The sequence below is a fragment of the Colobus angolensis genome, unplaced genomic scaffold (genome assembly GCF_000951035.1).
Source record: "Colobus angolensis palliatus isolate OR3802 unplaced genomic scaffold, Cang.pa_1.0 Scaffold80, whole genome shotgun sequence".
NCBI classification, from domain to species: domain Eukaryota; kingdom Metazoa; phylum Chordata; class Mammalia; order Primates; family Cercopithecidae; genus Colobus; species Colobus angolensis.
Genome location: NW_012121821.1, coordinates 9742486 through 9757251, shown reverse-complemented (window position 1 = coordinate 9757251; position 14766 = coordinate 9742486). Strand labels below are relative to the sequence as shown.

Below are 14766 nucleotides of genomic sequence, written 5' to 3'. Positions count from 1 at the left end.
AAAAAAAAGAAAAGAAACAACTGAGCATAACATACAGAATGGGAGACACCAATAAGTGCTATAAAAATTATAGCAGGTAGTAAAAAGAAAGTTACAGGGAGTGGGAATAAGATCTCTCTAAACAGTTCTGCTTTGACTAAAAATCTGAAAGAAATGAGACGGTAGGAGTCCATGTAGATATTTGAAGAAAGAGCATCCTAGATCAATGGGCCAGCCTAGACAAGAGTCTTGAAGCAGCAGTTTCTTGCTTAATCTACATGAATAAACTCCTAATTATTATTTTCTATCAGTTATGAAAACTCATTATTCTTCACGATGTTATTTACTTTGAATTCTATTTTGTTTATACTGGAATTCTTGTCCATATTTGGCAGTTTCTAACTAGTTACCCAATATTTCTTTTCTTCCCCTTTCTTGCTAGCAGTGTTCAGGACCAAGGGAAAATTTCCCCTTAGCCCTTTTAATGTTCACTAAAAAATCAACTCAAAAAAGGCAGATTAATTGAAAATAAGCCATACAAAATTTTATTTAATGTGTACAAAGAGAAACAGAGTAAACAGCCCATTTTTATTCTTAAGTTCAACAAAGTATGTACAGCCATGAGAGAATATAATTGTAGTGATATATGGTTTCTGACAATAAGAAACAAATACACTTATTTTCCTAGACATCTTTGGAGCTAAAGGTACTTGGGTGAAACAGTCATAGACCCTGAGTCCTAAGCAGAAATTGTTCAGTGGTTTCAGGGGAAAGTATTATTTTCCTAATATAAACGACATCCTTTCATCTTCTTTACTGTAACATGTATGTGGTTGAATGTGAAACAATATACCACCTTTCTAAGCACTCTTTTTCTTGAATGATGTGTCTCCCTTAACTGATTTTGCCTGAGTTTTAGAGTGTCAGTGGAAGAAAGAGTAAGAGATGCTTTGGTCCTGGTAATCAGCCTGTGCTTGTTTTTATACTCTCTTTCTCCAGCCAGTCTTGACATGACGTTGATGTTACCCCTACTGACTATAGTTCTCAACTGCAGCTGTTGTTTTTCTACCCTAGTTGTGTGGGAGCACGAAATAAATGGAAAAACAGTGAGCAGAAATAAAAAGTTCTCTCCAGACCCCCTGCCCATAGTCCAAATTATGAAAGTTCACTCTATCTACCCTGAGCTAGTGTGTTGCTTTCCACACCAGGTCACATTTGCCCTTTTTTCTTCAGGAGTTTCTCACACTTACTGTAATTACTCAATTCCACATATTTTCATTTCCTCCCTGGCACCTTCCGTCTTAAGCTGGGAGAGAGACCCAGCACACTGGGTTGGTTTTTCATGTTGTTATGAGCAAAAAATCTCAGAAACTTATTTAAGCTTTTTATTTACAGCTGCTATTTTATTTTTCTTTGTGTTTGTAAGCAAAAATAAGTTTTACCACCTTGGTTCAGTCCATCTTTTGGTTGAAAGTGCATTTTGTAACTTTAGGTTTCTGAACTTAATTCTCATAAAATCCATTGTCTTCTATGTTATTTGCCCTGTTTTTTAACAGGTGAGATTCAAAAATGGTTATTTTCTAAGGTCCGTATAAGTAGAAGTCGAGTAAGCCAGGTTTGAAGCTATGTTTCTCATATCTGATCATTCTGCAGGCACTAGATTAGTATAGCATGTTTAAACTTTCCTTCTTTTACTCAAAACATTTCAGAGTCAGCTTATGCATAGGACTCACATTCACAATGGCAAATAGAAAAAAAGATACACGGCTAGATAAGTGACAGCATTGGTCAAGAGAAATTTTAAAGGTGTGGAAGATAAGATACAGTTTTTTCTACATGCAATCCACTTAAAAGTCACTTAATTGCCTTTAATTAAATTTTATCTTCTTGTGTAGACATAAAACTGAGTTAATCGTTTGGCTTCTTCATGTCTGTGTTATCTAAAATGTCTGCTTCTTATCAGCTGCACCTGTGCTTGAAAAGTCTAGTTTGCAGAATGAGAATCTTGGACTGAATATACAACATTGTGTGTATGTTTGTGTGTAGTTTATTCTCAGATTGTCAGCAGCTCTGACAGAGGGAAGTAATTCTTAATTTTATACTGAAGGCTGCTTAGAGCATAAGTTTATATTTTTAGATATATAAAATAAAGATTTCCAAGTTGAACAGAGAAAACACAGAGGATAATGATGCAAAGACTCAACTTGAGATTGAAATTGATGTGGTTAGTCTAAAGCACTTGTGGAGAAAGGTGTGATTAATTCTTACATTCCATAGGAGCATTTCCTTGTATGTGTAGGGGTCAGGCAGGAGTTCACAGTAGGACTGAGTTTAACGATCTTAGTGGTTTGACTAATATATCTTGTAGGTACTACATCCTCCTATCATCTACAATACTGAGATTGTAAATGTGGGTTCCAAAAAATGCATTTTTGTTAATATACCAAAAGAAAAATGGGGAATCTTCTCCTGAAAGTCACATAAATAAAAATGGAGAACAATTTGAACTGATATACTGTTGACCTTCACTGTACCTAAAATAATGCACTATGGAGTCAGAGACCTGGATTTGAATCTTCTTTGTCATCTATGAGCTGTGGGACCTTGGGCAGGTTACTAAAGTTATTAAAAATCAGTATTATCATGTGTAAAGTGAGAATGATTATAGCTTTCTCATTAGCCAGTTGCAAGATTTCTTTGTGTTAGAGTTCTCCAGAGAAAAAGAACCAACAGTACATATAGATACAGATGTATCTAATTATATAAATCTATCATCTGTCCATCTATCTGTCTACTGTCTGTTGTAAACCCTGAACATCTGAGACATGTCTCAGTTAATTTAGAAAGTTTATCCTGGCTAAAATGGTGAAACCCCGTCTCTACTAAAAAATACAAAAAACTAGCCGGGCGAGGTGGTGGGCGCCTGTAGTCCCAGCTACTCGGGAGGCTGAGGCAGGAGAATGGTGTAAACCCGGGAGGCGGAGCTTGCAGTGAGCTGAGATCTGGCCACTGCACTCCAGCCCGGGCGACAGAGCGAGACTCCGTCTCAAAAAAAAAAAGAAAGTTTATTTTGTCAAGGTTGAGGACATGCACTCATGACACAGCCTCAGGAGATCCTGACGACATGTACCCAAGGTGGTCACGGCACAGCTTGGTTTTGCACATTTTAGGAAGACATGAGACATCAATCAGTACGTGTAAGCTGTATATTGGTTCAGTGTGGAAAGGTGGGATGCCTTGATGCAAAGGCAGGACAACTTGAAGTGGGGAGGGGGCTTCCAGGTCATAGTTATGGAAGAGACAATTGGTTTTATTCTTTTGAGTTTCTGATTAGTCTTTCCAACCGAGGCAATCAGATACACATTTATCTCAGTGATCAGAGGGGTCAATTTGAAAGGAATAGAAGGCAGGATTACCCAAAGCAGTTTCTAGCTTGACTTTTCCCTTTGGCTTAGTCATTTTGAGAACCCAAGATTTATTTTATTTTCCTTTCACATTTCACCCCTTTACTTTTTAAAAATCTTTTGGAGAAAGAATTTTAGGAGAGAATGAGTCTCTGGTCTTGGGTTTTGTCTGATCTCTCATGGAACTTTATTCCATAGAAGGAATCTCAGATAAGACTTTTTGAAGTCAAGCCCAGCCATGGATTTGTACCATCAAATATCTATGAGTTGGGTGAATTCCTCTTCCTGTGAGGTCCAAAGACAACTTTGGGGCGCCTAGGCCTGTCAGAAAGTGACATTCTTTTTTTTTTTGAGACAAAGTCTTGCTCTGTTGCCAAGCCTAGAGTGCAATGGCACAATCTCAGCTCACTGCAGCCTCCATATCCTGGGTTCCAGTGATTCTCCTGCCTCAGCCTCCTGGGTATCTGAGATTACAGGTGCATATCACCAAACCTGGCAACTTTTTGTATTTTTAGTAGAGATGGGTTTTCACCATGTTGGCCAGGCTGGTTGTGAACACCTGACCTCAGGTGATCTGCCCACCTTGGCCTCCCAAATTGCTGAGATTACAGGCTTGAGCTACTGAGCCTGGCCCAGAAAGTGACATTCTGTACTTACCACAGGTCAGTAACCCTGTAAAGGCACTGTGTAGACAAGGTCTGAGGCCAGTTTTCCTGAGGGGCCTTTATTGGTTCCATAAGTCAAGTTTGATTCCTTAAAGGAAAGCATACCATTCCAGTCAAGGCTTTGGTAAAATAACCAGTTTCTATAGTTGTTTTCTGTTATATATGGAAACAGATTCTTATTGCACTTATGCAAATAACTATATTTTGCTGTAAGTTAAGAATACTTACAAATAGTTCCCAAATTCTGGAGAAATCAGGTAGAGAGAAAGAAATATGTTCTGAATTCTGTTCATAGGAGTATTCTAGATTGTAAAAAGCTGTCAATAGCTGAAAAGAAAAGTTTCCTTGAATCTGAGGAAAAAAAAAGGATCAGCAACATTAGTTCAGTCCATATAGTTAATTCCAATTCTGCTTGATATGAACATTTCAGTTATCTGTGAGTTCTAAATTTTTTTTTTTTCTGATGTCACAGTCTCCAAAGTTATCAGAAACGTGTATTCAAGAGCACCTGTTAGAGTTTTATAGCTGATAATAAAATCACCTTCTAAAGAGGACCAAAACAACAGTTGTCCATGGATGACAAAATATTTTAGGGAAGCCATAGTCAAGGACACAATTGACAAATTTGTTTCTTCTGTGGCACACAATAATTTAATATAACAATTATAATTACTACTGATAATGTACACTAAGTGATATCAGAATTATAGGATTTTTTCATAATGTTGGAGCAAATACCAATAACATATTTTTACAAATACAACCCAAAGAAAATCAAACACTATTTCATATTTAACAATGTTGTCTATATGATTTTTATATTAAATAAGACAGATTTTGTCATTTTTGGACTTTAGGGAAACCAATATCCTAAAGAAATAATTAGATCAGGAGAAGACATAATTTGTAATATGATTTTGGAAAATTATAAAACATTTTAAACAGTTGATATTACAGGTCATTGTAAAATAAGTCATTCATTTGACCAAAGTGATAGCACAAGAGTTTCAAAAAAAAGCTGAAAATGTTTATTCTTTGAGAGAGGAGACTTAATTTTCCAAACAATAAACTAATAAAAACAACAGAAAGTCAAATAAATTAGTTCTTTAAGCTTTATAAACAATTGACAAAATTTTAATCTTGACCCTAAGATATAACTTCCATAGACCTTTAATAACTTTTATAACCTTTATTAAGGAATCAGTTAATGCTTCAAGGAAAGTTTGTTAAGGTTTTCTTAACATAAGGGCCCATATGCTGGTCTTGCATCAGTGTGCCTTTGACATTAATAATTAATTTATAGAGAAACTGAATTTATTTTATCTCTCAAACTCTCCCTTCAAATCTCACACACCTATCTCTTCTGCAATATTTCCCAGCGCTCAAGGAGTTCAATACCTTTAAATTCTGTCCTCTGTCGCAGGAATGCAGTTTATTTTGTTTGGGATTTCTACCTGGCCTGAAGATGAGGCTTTAATTGCTGTCAGTGTTTAAGATTTAGCAGGACTTGATGTCATTTGCAGACCTAGGAGTCAAAGCCCTGTATCTCAATGTCACAAGTACTTTAAAAGCAAATACAGAAAGATAAATGGATGTAATACCTTTAGTTAAAAAATATTAATCACAGTTTTTTTCCTAAGCAAACCAAAACTTAGTAATAATGACAGAGAAAATACTTCTATAAAATTTAAAATCTGTTAGGTCAGGTACTGAAAGGCAAAAGAAATGACCTGCTCTGCACAAAATATTATGTTGGAAGTAAACATTTCCTTTAGACCTTTAAGAAAATATTGTCAGCACTGGGACACAATAAACAGGACTCAAGGAAAAAAATCTTTTATAAGCTGAAAATGAGTTGAAGGACAGTGTTACTATTTTGCGCTCTTTAAAACAGGTGAGCAAACAGAAAATGGTGAGATGCAATAAAAGTTAAACTTTGGGTTAAAAAAATTAAAACCTCTCATAATTTATTAGGAGTAAATCATTCCCTTAATAAAAAGTCATTGTTTTAACCAATTATTTATTCTATATAGTTTTTTTCTATAACAAGCCCAATCTCTAGGAAGACTTTTATAATTTCCCTTTTTATTAATAGACAGCTTGATCCTATAAAAGTTTTTTTTTTTTTCTATTTTAATCCTCTTATTATGACTTACACAGATTGTTCATGACATGCTTGGATTTTCTAATTTTTTCTGACCATCCCTCTTTCTTAAATAACCAATCATTTTATTATAGGACTAAATCTACCATACAAGATTCTATCACGTATAAAACTATTTCCCTTTAAGTTTTCCAACAAAAAAACTTTTATTTTATAGCTTTCTTTACATCCCTCTTATATCCTCATTCATTTTATCTTGTTTTATACATAACCTTTAAATAAGCTTTGAATTAGACAATAATTCTTCACCTCTTTAAAAAGGGCACACTTTTCTTAAAAAAGTATTTTTTCCTACAAATATATTTTTATTGGAAAAAACCCAAATAATGAGATATTTACTATTAAGTTTAATATAACTGTAGTTTTTCTATATGTACTTATTCCATTACATTTGCTTAATTTTGTTTTGGTAATTTTGTTTTAATCATTTGCCTAGATTATTTATGAAAACTGCAATAGTCATTGTTTAAAGTTATGGAACTACCATTGTTTAAAGTTATGGAACAGCAATAATAAAGTTATTAAACAGCCAGTTTAAAGTTATGGAATTGCAAAATTATAACAGACAGTAAAGAAGATATGACATAATTGATTCCACCTTGCTTCTAACCTCCAAGCTGTCCCTGTTCATTCCTGGGTGTAGAAAAAATTAACTTTGGGAGGAACTTAGTGTATTTAGCTTTGGGATAGAGACAATAACAATTCCTTTCCAAAACAAACCTTACTGCTTATGGATTATACCACTTAAACCACAAGATTAGAAGTTATGGTAATCTTAACTAAATTCAAGAGGTAGCTGTTTTTATTAAACTAATATTAATGTTTATTTATTAAATATTACACAAGTAAAGATTATTCTGTGTTTTGTAAGCCCATGCCAAATTTTGACACTTTATAGTATTTGACAGGATAAGTATAAAATTGCTTGATTAATAGATGAAAACAAAAATGTATGTTTTCAATTCTTAAGACATTTCTAATATTAGTTTACCAATAATGTTAAAGCTAGCTTATTTATTAAGGATGTTACTTAAGTTACATAAACTTAAGTAAAAGTTAAGCATTTACTTAAGTTTACATAACCGAATTAAAATGAAAGCATGAAAAAGCATTTGACCAGTCTTTTTTTCCTGATAAAATATTTAATTCCAGTGCTTTTATTTTCTTAAGCCAATTAATTAGCGGTCTTTTATATATTTTCAGTAGTGAAACATTGTGTACACAACACATAAATACATAGATGTATTAGGCATGCAGATAGAAGTACATCTTATAGATTCATAAAACTCCAGTTTTTTCCTACCTTCAACTTTCAAATTCTTGACAAGCTGTTTTATTACCCTAGGCAGTTGATAGCTAAATAGCCTTAAATTTGCATATTAAAGGAAACAACTCCGGTGAAAATAAAATAGCAAAATTTACATCATAGGGTATGAAGAGAAAAAGTCCAGTGTGCTAGAGAAAAATTAAAATGGATTTTTCAATTAAACGTAAAATTATAGAAATATAAAAGTCTTTTAAATATATACATGCGCACATATACACCTATAGGAAGATCCTATAGCTTTTACTTCAGAACTTTAACCATGAGATAAATACCAAATTCAGCAGCTTGCAAAAAAAACCTGTTGAATCCCAACAGTGGTTTTAATATTAATAGAAAATAACAGCAGATTTAAAGCAGGTAGAAAAGAAAATAGAGAAAAGGAGAACTCAGGAACTCTATAGTTTGCTGGCTGACCTTAGGGCTCTTTTTCCTTAATGTAAATGTGCACAAAGACTATATTACTTCTATTTTACATAAACTTTGGCAAGCAGAAGTGCCATAAAACCTACAGAGTGCTCAAAAGGGTGTCATTATCCTTGTTTTCTTCTCCTTCTTCGATATTTGTTTCCTACTTTTTTAAAAAAAGGAGGAACTGAGTTGTGGGCTAGGGTTTTTGTGTGGTGGATGGATGTGTGCTGTTTGTGGGCAGGACTCCACATTGTGTTACCACTGAGTTGTTTCTACCCTCTTGTGTGTCTCGATTTCTCTCTCCAGAGGTCTATAACCTCTGAGAGGACTCAAAATGCCAGACTATCAGCCTTTATATGCGTTTCCTGAATGAGCTTTTTTTTTTAATTAATTTTTTTCAGGGATTTCCCTGTAGGTCAGCTGCATGTCACAGGGGGTCAACCCCCCAGACACTCCCACAAGGCTCCTGGTCACCCAGGGACACTGTTTAGCTGGGAGAAAGAAATACCTGTTTCTTTTTAGCTGAGAAAACTCAGTCTCTCATTGACCTAAGAAAACAACAGTTCAGTTCCTCATAGAACTGTGTGCAGACGAGCCAAATGGAGATTAATTTTGGGAGAAAAAAGTGATAGAGATGACTCTTTAGAATGTATCTCTGAACTAGAATTAGGATCCTTAAACAACAACTTCCTAGGAGATAAACAAAAAAAACAGCTAAGACCACTTTCTGTAAACTATGCCTAGCCACCCCTACTTTGTAGATCTCATCTGCCATTACACGTGCCAAGGTCAAATCCTCTCACAGTATTAAGTAATCTCTGGTACCACCAAAGTAAAACAGCCCAGATTATTCAATACAGGAAAACAGAGGTTTAGACCTAAGAAGAATCTGCCCATGACTCGAAACTCCACAAAGGAAACAGAACACACCAAATGGGGTGAGTGGAACCTTTGTTCTGAATTCTTCAAAGGGGTTCAAGTCATTAGAAGCCTTCTCTAGATTTTTGGTACAGCAGATGGCAAATGGGGAAGGAGGTATGGGGTGGAAAAAAAAGTAAATGAAAGAACTTTTTTTTTTTTTTTTTTAAAGACAGGAAGCAAACAGAGAAACCAAGCACATGGTTTTTTTGTTGTTGTTGTGTTTTCTTGCAGGAAGGAATTTTAGCCAAATTAGAGAAGTTTTGTTACACATAATTGGGAATTCTCTGATTTTTACTAAGTCAGGTACGGTTGGTCAAATCTGATGGGGAAAAGACTGCAACAAACAACAACAACAAAAACCCAACCATATGATCACTGGGTGCTCTAATGGTAAGGAGAAATTAAGACCAATTAATTGTTATACTTTAACCAACAAAAAACCCTCAATTCAGCTACTTACCTAGGAATGGGTCTCAGACTGAAGATTGCTTTCTACCATCCTAGAAGAAGGAAAAAAAAAACTCGGACTCATCTTTCCTGCTGTGAGCAAGCTCAAACTCCATAAAGGAGATACCTGCCTTCCATCATCATAGAAACAGGAAATCTGGACTTTCTTGTTGAAAACAAGTAAACACACACACACACACACACACACACACACACACACACACACCCAAAAAAAGGCGGGAGTACTTGTACAGCAAAATAAACTTTAGATCTGGACCAAATTTGGGGAGATCAGGGATTCTCTGGAAGGGGTGCTCCCAGACCTGAGCAAATTGTCCTATTAGTTTGAGCCATTAAATTAGCTTATGCTGGTACCAAGCACCAACAGGAGATTTGTCAAAGGTCAGGGTCCTCTCCACTCAGAATCCCTTCATTGTAACCAAAATGTGAACCCCCAATTTAAAAAGTTTATTTTGCCAGCCAGGTGTAGTATGCCTGTAATTCCAGCACTTTGGGAGGACAAGGCAGGCGGATCAACTGAGGTCAGGAGTTCGAGACCAGCCTGCCCAACATGGCGAAACCCCATGTCTACTAAACATACAAAAAATTAGCGGGGGGTGGTGGCAGGCACCTGTAATCCCAGCTACTTGGGAGGCTAAGGCAGGATAATCACTTGAACCTGGGAGGCGGAAGTTGCAGTGAGCCAAGATTGTGCCACTGCACTCCAGCTTGGGTGACAAGAGTGAAACTCCATCTCAAAAAAAAAAAAAGTTTATTTCGCCAAGGTTGAGGGTATATGCTGTGACACAGACTCAGGAGGTCCTGCCTATATGCCCAAGGGTGTAGGGACAAAGCTTGGTTTTATACATTTTAGGGAGACATGAGACATCAATCATTATGTGTATGATGTATATTGGTTCAGTCTAGAACAGTGGCACAACTCAAGGCGAAGGCAGAACAACTTGAAATGGAGAGAGAGATTCCATGTCATAGGTAGATAAGAAACAAATGGTTGCATTCTTTTGAGTTCCTGATTAGCCTCTCCATATGAGGCATTCAGATATGCATTTATCACAGCTATCAGAGGAGTGACTTTGAATATAATGGGAAGCAAGTTTGCCCTAAGCAGTTCCCAGCTTGACTTTTCCCTTCAGCTTAGTGATTTTGGGGCCCCAAGATTTATTTTTCTTTCACACTGTCTAGAGAAGATATTTATTTTAAGAAATTGAATATTTATTTTAAAGAATTGACAGTGGAACTAGCCAGTTCAAAATCTACACAGTAGGTCACCAGTCTGGATATTGAAGTAAGAGATGATGTTGTAATCCTACCTCTGAATTTTGCAGGCATCAGGCTGAAACTCAAGCATAGCTTTTATATTGCAATTTTGAAGAGACTTCCTTCTGAGTATCGGTTGCATTCCTCTTCCCTAGTTTCCATTGATTTACTGGAGATCTTTAGTGACCTTTGGCTTGTAGATCTCTGCCTTCATCTTTATGTGATATTCTCACTGTGTCCATGCCTCTATCCAAATTTTCCTTTATTATAAGGACACCAGTCATGTTATACTACATCCCATCCTAGCGACCTCATCTTAACTGATTACATCTGCAACAACCCTATTTCGAAATAAGGTGGCATTCTTATGTTCAGAGGTTTAGGAGTTCAACATATGGATTTTTGCGGATCCACAATTCAACCCAAAACATCCTTATAATAGAAATAGCTGAATAAATGAGCGATATTATTTTCAAATATGAGCAGACACTTAAAGACTGAACTTAGAACTCTTTAAGAAAAGAACAAGCAAATGATGCAAGAACATAAGGTAATTCAAGGAAAGGATACTTATTTGCCCTCTTAATTCTATGACATGAATAACAAAATAGACAAGATACAGTGTTTGCTGAGGGAGCACAGACTTATAAATAAGAAGTTGCATTGGCTCTAGAAGCAATTATTGATAAATTGAAGGAAGCAGAAATTCTAACAAGGGAAACTACCTATAGATTTGGAAAATATTTTTGCCCTTTCTCAGTCCATGAATTCAAAGATATACAAATTCACTCCAGATGGTAATTCAATTTTGGGAGTTCTCAGGAGCATATAATGAAAAATATTGATTTGATTGAAAAGCTCGTGAATAGAGGGAATGGATTTTACCATGCAAAGGAAAAGCACCTAAGACAAGGAGATGGGAATAACATAAAGTTTTTGAAAGGACTGTACGTCTTGTAAAGAAATTATGGTGTTATGTTACTAACTAATTATGGTAATTTCCAGCAGGAGTTACACCTTTTCCATTAGCTAAATAAATATATTAATTAATAAATAAAATGCCAAATGATCATATTCAGTAGTATAAAATTTTATTCAAAATTATATTCTTTCTTTTTCAATTTCATATTTGGAGTTTGGCACTAGTCTATATCCAGTTCAAAAGTGTGAGTAATGAGAAGAACAATGGTTTTATTCTCCTTTGGAAGTCTCATGCTTTGGTCAATTCTACATTTACAAATCAGCTTTTCCATTTGCTTTACATTTGAACTGAATTCAAGTCCTTATTACCATTTAAATATATAGAAAGGTAAAATCATTACTGCTCTTCTCACCTTCAGTTTATTATTCCCACTTCCAATCCATTTTTTATTGCCTGCAGGTTAATCTCATAGTTTAATTAGGTTTATGTGTCCTCCTGCATATGGAAAGATGAAACAACTTTTCATTACTCATTCATTCCCCAAATCATAATCTGTCATTTCTTCTCTGTGATGGATTACCAAAGGGCTATAAGTCTTCATCCTCGTTATCTCCACACCTTTTGTAATGTGATTTTTTAGCTCTTTTTCTCAAGATGTAAATACTATTTCTCCACCTTGAGATTTGCTTTGTTAGGTAGAATGCTCTAAAAGTGACAGTTTGCCAATTCCAAATCCAGCCCTCAAGAGAGACTTTGCATGCTTTTGATCTTTCTGTGTCCTGACATCATCATATGAATAAACTTATTAGATGATGAGAAGCATCTGGTCTAGTCATTTCCATTGACCCAGTTGACAGCTGACCTCACATTAAACATATGAGTGAGGCTATCCTACACCAGTGAGTCCCTACCAACTTATCAGCTGACCACACTTGCATATGTGAGCCCAGCCAAGGTCAGGCAAAATCAGCTTAGAAGAGCAAAACCACCTAGAAAAGCAGGACCACCTAGATGAGACAATGACTCATATATAGTAATAGAATCTTGTGGTTTAAACCACTAAGTTTTAGGGTGATTTCTTTATGCATCAGTAAGTAAATTATACACAGCCCTTCAGAACCTGGACACAGTATAACACCTTAATATACCCTAACATTTGGAATGTTTTTAAAATCTAAGTCACACCTGTTGAAATGGATTCTTCAAGGATGACTGGCAAATCTAGTTAGTTACCAGACCTGCTATCTAACTACTGGAATTCATATTAGATCCTAATTCATACTGGGTGCTATTTTTCATTAAGTCTTGCAAGATAGTTTTCTTGCCTCTTTTATAATCCAGTGTTTCTTTACTTTGAATGTATTTTTTTTACCTGAGGTAACCTAAATGTCCCTATTTCAAAGAAGCTAAAATAATAATTTTGTAGATTTATTAAGATGAGTGAATAGCACCGGTCCTAAAGGATTGACCAGTAACCATATGGAATGTGTAAGGAATGGTTACAGGTAAAAGAAAGGAGCCTTTTACCCTTTTATGCATGTACTTAAAAATGTTAGACTTTCCGGGAAAATAAAGATTGCACCCGAATCAGATGATTCAAGAAATAGGATTTAGTAAAATCAAAAGTGTACTCACCAAGAGGTTTTTCTTCTAATATGACTTACGTTCATACATGTTGAAAATAGAAGGACTCAATGCTGCACAATGTATCAATTATTTGTCAATATGTAACTGTGTTTCTAACATTTTGATTTTGACATTATAAACTATTGATTTAAGATTGGCAGATTATATTAGGTCTAAAATAATTTGATTCTCAAACATTTACTTATAATAAAGATACATTCTACAACACAATTTAAAGATTTGAGGAAAAAACAAAATTATATTGAACATAGAACAACATCTGGCAATATATCTGGTATTAAGAACTGGAAATATTTAAAGTATAATGGCATTTTTAAATAAAGTACTTATAATGCATTTTAAAGCGTTTTTGGTGCTATCACTAAAGTTTTATTTTGAGAAGGGGTGTTTATTTTTGATAGACTAGAAATAATCCTTATAGTTATGAAGTTCAATATCTCCATCATAAGTTGATAAGAAACATAAAGAGCAACTGGTACATGTCTGAGAAAGAGTAGTTATCATATAGACTTTTGGAACCCATGCAAAATACGTTCTTAGATGTAAATGCTTTGAATGCCTTTATGTGTTTATTGCTTCATAAGCATTTTATTATTTATCCTGGAATGACATGAGGTATATTACAATTATTATTGCTTGTTAAGCTTTGTTTCACCCCGCAGAATTTTTGCACTGATGTTTTTTGGCTTGTATACTAATATGGCATATGAGATATATTGATTCATGCATTCAACAAATAATTGTTGAGCAAAAAATCTAAGCAAAATGCTCCACTAGCTCTAGGATTTATAGCCTTCAGGGAGCTTATATTCTAGCATATAAAAAAAACACAATAAACAAGCAAACAAAAAAATTGAATGTGCAAAAAGGTGAGGAATGGATAAATAAATGGTGAGAAACAAGATAAACGGAATACAGAATGGTACTGGTCAGGAAAGGAACTGTTAACACCTGATGAAGGTGCTGAAAAGAGCCTGTAGAGATGTTAAGGAAGGATGTTCCATGAAGAACAGACTCATTACAGATAAGAAATCAAAAGAAGTTTGAAATAAGAACTCAGTAGAATATATCATCAGAGAAGTGAGGATAATTCAAATTTTACTGGACCTTTTAGATCACTGTATGGAACTTGACTTCTATTGTAAGTGGCATGGGAAGCCATTTTTTTGTTTGATTAAGGGGAAACATAGAACCTTACTTATAGTCAGTCATCAGTGCTGTGAGGACAAGAGTGAAAGAATGAAAACATTAAGGAACTATTGTCATAATACAGGTAGAGATAATTTCAGCTCAGACGTGTGATAAACTACCAGCTGATGCAGTAGGAAGTGGTTGATTCTGGATATCTTCTGAAGACGGAAGTAAGATTTGTTGATGGATTAGATGGAGTTGGTGAACTATAGTGTAGTCAAGAAAAATGAAGAGGAGAAAGGAACAAAAGTAACAAAGGAAAGAGGGCATCGATCGTTAACTGAGTATATTAACTGCAGTTCATTTTAAATACAACTTTTTCTTTTTTTTATTATTATTACACTTTAAGTTCTAGGGTACATGTGCACAGCGTGCAGGTTTGTTACATATGTATACTTGTGCCATGTTGGTGT

At 35.0% G+C, this 14766-nt stretch overlaps 1 long non-coding RNA gene across 1 annotated transcript in view; it reads right to left on the bottom strand.

Moving 5' to 3' along the window:
* Positions 1–13208, bottom strand: part of LOC105502699 — a 48546-nt gene extending 35338 nt beyond the window's left edge. The window contains exons 1-2 of the long non-coding RNA XR_001000387.1: positions 13151–13208; positions 9329–9368 (exon numbers count right to left, since the gene is read on the bottom strand). This is a non-coding gene — a long non-coding RNA (uncharacterized LOC105502699). The remainder of the gene's footprint in view (positions 1–9328; positions 9369–13150) is intronic.
* Between the last annotated feature and the right edge of the window lie 1558 nt (positions 13209–14766).